A 6,116-nucleotide genomic window follows, 5' to 3' on the forward strand; every position below is an offset into this window, starting at 1 on the left:
TGACTGTTCCATTTTGAACTACTTCAAAATCTTGTCAAGGTTTGTACTCATTGGAAAACTTATCAAGCATCTTGATCTATCTCTATAGATCTTGATGCTCAATATGTAAGCAGCTTCACTGAGGTCTTTCTTTGAAAAACTCCTTTCAAACATTCCTTTATGCTTTGCTTAATTCTACATTATCTCCGATCAACAATATGTCTTTCACATATACTTATCAGAAATGTTGTAGTGCTCCCACTCACTTTCTTGTAAATACAGGCTTCACCGCAAGTCTGTATAAAACTATATGCTTTGATCAACTTATCAAAGCGTATATTCCAACTCCGAGATGCTTGCACCAGTCCATAGATGGATCGCTGGAGCTTGCATATTTTGTTAGTACCTTTAGGATTGACAAAACCTTCTGGTTGCATCATATACAACTCTTCTTTAATAAATCCATTAAGGAATGCCGTTTTGTTTATCCATTTGCCAGATTTCATAAAATGCGGCAATTGCTAACATGATTCGGACAGACTTAAGCATAGATACGAGTGAGAAACTCTCATCGTAGTCAACACCTTGAACTTGTCAAAAACCTTTTTGCCACAATTCTAGCTTTGTAGATAGTAACACTACTATCAGCATCCGTCTTCCTCTTGAAGATCCATTTAATCTCAATGGCTCACTGATCATTGGGCAAGTCAATCAAAGTCCATACTTTGTTCTCATACATGGATCTCATCTCAGATTTCATGGCCTCAAGACATTTCGCGGAATCTGGGCTCATCGTCGCTTCCTCATAGTTCGTAGGCTCGTCATGGTCAAGTAACATGACCTCCAGAACAGGATTACTGTACCACTCTGGTGCGGATCTCACTCTGGTTTACCTACGAGGTTTGGTAGTAACTTGATCTGAAGTTACATGATCATCATCATTAGCTTCCTCACTAATCGGTGTAGTAGTCAGAGGAACAGATTTCTGTGATGAACTACTTTCCAACAAGGGAGCAGGTACAGTTACCTCATCAAGTTCTACTTTCCTCCCACTCACTTCTTTCGAGAGAAACTCCTTTTCTAGAAAGGATCCATTCAAAACAACGAATATATTGCCTTCGGATCTGTGATAGAAGGTGTACCCAACATTTTCTTTTGGGTATCCTATGAAGACGCACTTCTTCGATTTGGGTTAGAGCTTATCAGGTTGAAACTTTTTCACATAAGCATTGCATCCTCAAACATTCATCCAAGCGCAACTTTTTCTTTGGGCCTCGTCTCTTTACCGAAGTTGTGCTCGATCTGGAGGGCTAGAAAAAAGAAGAATTAGACGAGAGTTAATTAATATGTGTACATACCAAAACAATGAATGCATCAATTAGCTAGTCATCACAGGCTTAACTAATATATTTACCTGGCCGGACTCTATTCGGTCACCGGAGACGTCACCACGGGCTCCTTCTTGCACCAGCATTGAGTCACCGGAGCCATCATAATCATGTCTTTCCTCCTCCATTCTTCGATCACCATAGCCTGCTTCTTCACCCTGTTCTGCTTCCAGACCATCATTGTCGTTAAGATACGACATGACATCACCTCCGGCTAAGATTATGTACCCCCAACACCTGTTCTTCTTCCTCGTCTCGTCTCAACTCCATTGTTTCTGCAAATATTACAACATGGCAATTATTACACAAACATGACAACATGTGGATATATTAGTGGCAAACGTAGACCTAGCTTATTCCGGGTTTGGGGTGGCCTCGGCAACGCTTCAAGGGTAGTGGAACGGCGGGAGGGGGTAGGAGACCGACATCGTTTTTTTCTAGGGTTTGGGTGTCCTCGAGAGTTTTGGTCGAGCGAGAGGGCCGGGGGGTGCTCCCATGGTATAAGTTATCACGGTCGAAGTTATCTGGGAGGGGGTTATATCGACAACGACGACATACATACATGGGAAAATAATGTTATCAGGGAGGGGGTAGGTCGAACCCCCCCTCGTGTTGAAGTTATCGGGACACGGGGTATATCGACAACGACATATCTGATAAAAAAAGAAGACGAATAAGAAATAAAAAGAGGAGAAGAAGATATTAATAGAGGAGAAGATTGAAGAAAAAAAATAAGAAAAAAAAGAGGAGAAGAAGAAAGAAATAGAGGAGAAGAAGAGAAAATAGAATGTTCTATTTTCTCTTCTTCTCCTTTATCCTTTCTTCTTCTCCTCTTCTTTTTCTTCTTTTTTCAACTTCTTATTTATTTCTCCTCTTCTTCCTCTCCTCTTCTTCTCCTTTCTTCCTCTTCTTATTTTCCTTTTTCCTCTCATTCTTTTTCTTCTTCTTCCTTTCCTAGCTAGATATATAAAACTTTTCTAAAAATGTAACTTTTGCATACATACATGGGAAAATAATGTTATCGGGGAGGGGGTAAGTCGAACCCCCCCTCGTTTTGAAGTTATCGGGACACGGGGTATATCGACAATGACATATCCGATAAAAAATAAGAAGATGAATAAGAAATAAAACCAGGAGAAGAAGATATTAATAGAGGAGAAGATTGAAGAAAAAAAGAGAGGAGAGGAATATTCTATTTTCTCTTCTTCTCCTTTATTCCTTTCTTCTTCTCCTCTTCTTTTTCTTCTTTTTTCTTTTTCTTATTTATTTCTCCTCTTCTTCTCCTTTCTTCCTCTTCTTATTTTTCTTTTTCCTCTCATTCTTTTTCTTCTTCTTCCTTCTTAATATCAGTTAGCAACTTTCTGACAAAATACATGAAGTAGTATTGCTTGTTTTTTTTAAAAAATGTTCAAATAGAAAATTTAGAAAAAAGTAAAGGTTTTGCCTAATGCATTTTTTCATATGAATATACAAACATTTGCATATTCTACAATAATTAACATCACCAAAAAAATCTATGAACAGAAAAAAATCCTAACTTTTCTAAAAATCTATCTTTAGCATACATGAACATATATATACACAGAGAACATACATACATATATACATTTTTATAAAAATGCAAAAAAACATAAAATCTAAAAAAGGACATATACACGCTCCTTCTTTTCGTTCTTCCTTCTTCTTCTTCCTTCTTCCTTCTTCCTCTTTTTTTCTCCAAAGCAACACTTTTTTCTTAAATGTTACATATGAACATATAAAGAGCATTACACAGCATATACAGAGCATTATATATACAGTAAACATACATACATACATACATACATACAACTTAACAAAAAATAAAAAATAGGCCGCGGTGGTCGGTGACGGCGACGATGGTTGGCGGTGGCACTTATAGATGGCATGCGGGGACGACAATGAGAAGGAAAGGGGAGGAGGCAGGGGCTCACAGCGCGGGGAGGGGTCGAGGTCGCCGGCCGAAATCGGTGTGGCGGCGGACGAATGACCTCGGGGATGAACGGGTCGCGGGAGCCGGCGTGGTGCTTCCTCGGAGCGACGGCGACGACGGGCGCGGGGAGGGGTCGGGGCCGGCCTGAGGCAGAGGCGGTGGCGCGTGGGGCAGGGACGGCGTCGGGGCGACGCGGGGCAGCGGTGGCGTCGAGGCGGCAAGGTCGGGGCAGCGGTGGAGCGGGGCAGCGCGGTGAGGTGGACGGCGACGGCGCGGGGTGGCGCGCGGCGACGGGGGCGGTCACGATGGGCGGGGGCGACGACGGCGGCGGCGACGGGCACGGGCGACGGGGCAGAGGGCGGCGGGGCAGCGGGAGAATGAGGAACTGAATGAAAATTTCACAAGTGTTTTCTTATATACTGAGAGCATTGGTCCCGGTTCATGGAACCAACCAAGACCAATGGCCCCCTTTAGTCCCGGTTGGTGGCACCAACCGGGACCAAAGGTCTCTTTTCAGCAACCCAAAGGGCGGGAAGCGGATGCCTTTGGTCCCGGTTGGTGGCACCAACCGGGACTAAAGGGGGGCATTGGTCCCGGTTGGTGCCACGAACCGTGACCAATGCACCCCTTTAGTCCCGGTTGGTGGCACCAACCGGGACCAAAGGCCTTGTGCTGCCCCGCGTCAAAAGTTTAGTACCACCTCGCTAGCTGAGAGAGCTCGAGAGTGGTTTATAAGCTCTCCTGCGCCCACCCTCTCGAGCTCCTCTCAATTGTAGGCTTTCGGGCCTAACCATACGCTGTGTGCCTGTGGGCCTATTGGGACACCTACGGGCCTGAATCCTGGCCCATGGTAGGGTTTCTAGTCGTATTCAGGCCGTGGGGGCCCAGTAGGTGGCACTTTTTTGTTTTCTTTGTTGCTTTATTTATTTTGTGATTAACTTTACTATAAAAATAGTTTTTTTCCAGTTTTTTGTTTTGTTTTTTGCATTATTTATTTTCTTTGTTTTTTGCTTTATTTTTTAATTCTTTTTTGCTTTTAGGTCCGAAAAATTATAAACTTTCTGTTAGTGCCATTATTTTAGAAAAAATATAAACATTCTGTTAGTGCCATTAGTTTTCAAATTTGAGTAGTTAAAATTTGAATTCTTTGAAATTTGTGTGAATCACAAGTTTGTGATTAACTTTACTATAAAAATAGTTTTTTTTCAGTTTTTTTGTTTTGTTTTTTGCATTATTTACTTTCTTTTGTTTTTTGCTTTATTTTTTAATTCTTTTTGCTTTCAGGTCAGAAAAATTATAAACTTTCTGTTAGTGCCATTAGTTTTAGAAAAATTATGAACTTTCTGTTAGTGCCATTATTTTTCAAATTTGAATAGCTAAAATTTGAATAATGGTATTACGAGGGCCGAACCATAAGACATTAACGCATTTCAAATGAACTCTGAAAAAGATGAAAGTTGGCATGGTATCATAATTTCACCCACATAGCATGTGCATGTACAAAACGGACAATGGTATCATACTCGTGTGTTACAAAGTTGGCATGGTATCATCATAATAGTTGCGGGAGAAAGTCTTCACTTTTTCTTCGCTTGTGTCATTTGCTTATTGCGCCGTAACCATGGATAATCTTCATCGTTTATCAGGATGCTTGGGTCAGCCTTGATCTGAAGGGAGGAATTTCATGAAACTTTTCATAATCTTCAGACATGTCTGTCTTGCCCTCCACTCCCACGATGTCCCTTTTTCCTGAAAGAACTATGTGGTGCTTTGGCTCATCGTATGATGTATTCGCTTCCTTATCTTTTCTTTTTCTCGGTTTGGTAGACATGTCTTTCACATAGATAACCTGTGCCACATCATTGGCTAGGAGGAACGGTTCGTCAGGATACCCAAGATTTTTCAGATCCACTGTTGTCATTCCATACTGTGGGTCTACATGTACCCTGCCTCCTGACAGATTGACCCATTTGCACTTAAACAAAGGGACCTTAAAAACATGTCCGTAGTCAAGTTTCCATATGTCCACTATGTAACCATAATATGTGTCCTTTCCCCTCTCGGTTGCTGCATCAAAGCGGACACCGCTGTTTTGGTTGGTGCTCTTTTGATCTTGGGCGATGGTGTAAAATGAATTCCCATTTATCTCGTATCCTTTGTAAGTCAATACAGTCAAAGATGGTCCCCTGGACAACAAGTACAGCTCATCACAAACAGTGTTGTCACCTCTGAGACGTGTTTCCAACCAACTACTGAAAGTCCTGATGTGTTCATGTAATCCAGTCGTCGCACTGCTCCGGGTATTTGGAGCGCAGACTGTTCTTGTGTTCATCGACATACGTGGTCACCAAAGGTAGAGTTCTGTAGAACTGTGTAGTGTGCTTGAGACCAAGAATATCCGTCCCTGCATATTATTGAGTCCCCTCCCAGCGTGCCTTTTCTAGTCAGTCTCCCCTCATACCGTGATTTAGAGAGACCTATCTTCTTAAGGCCAGGAATGAAGTCAACACAAAACCCAATGACATCCTCTGTTTGACGGCCCATGGAGATGCTTCCTTCTGGCCTATCGCGGTTACGGACATATTTCTTTAGGACTCAAATGAGCCTCTCAAAGGGGAACATATTGTGTAGAAATACGGGCCCCAGAATGACAATCTCGTCGATTAGATGAACTAGGACGTGCATCATGATATTGAAGAAGGATGGTGGGAACACCAGCTCAAAACTGACAAGACATTGCGCCACATCACTCCTTAGCCTTGGTACGATTTCTTGATCGATCACCTTCTGAGAGATTG

Source organism: Triticum urartu, chromosome 7A (assembly GCF_056163025.1).
Source record: "Triticum urartu cultivar PI428250 chromosome 7A, HENAU_Tu73, whole genome shotgun sequence".
Lineage (NCBI taxonomy): Eukaryota > Viridiplantae > Streptophyta > Magnoliopsida > Poales > Poaceae > Triticum > Triticum urartu.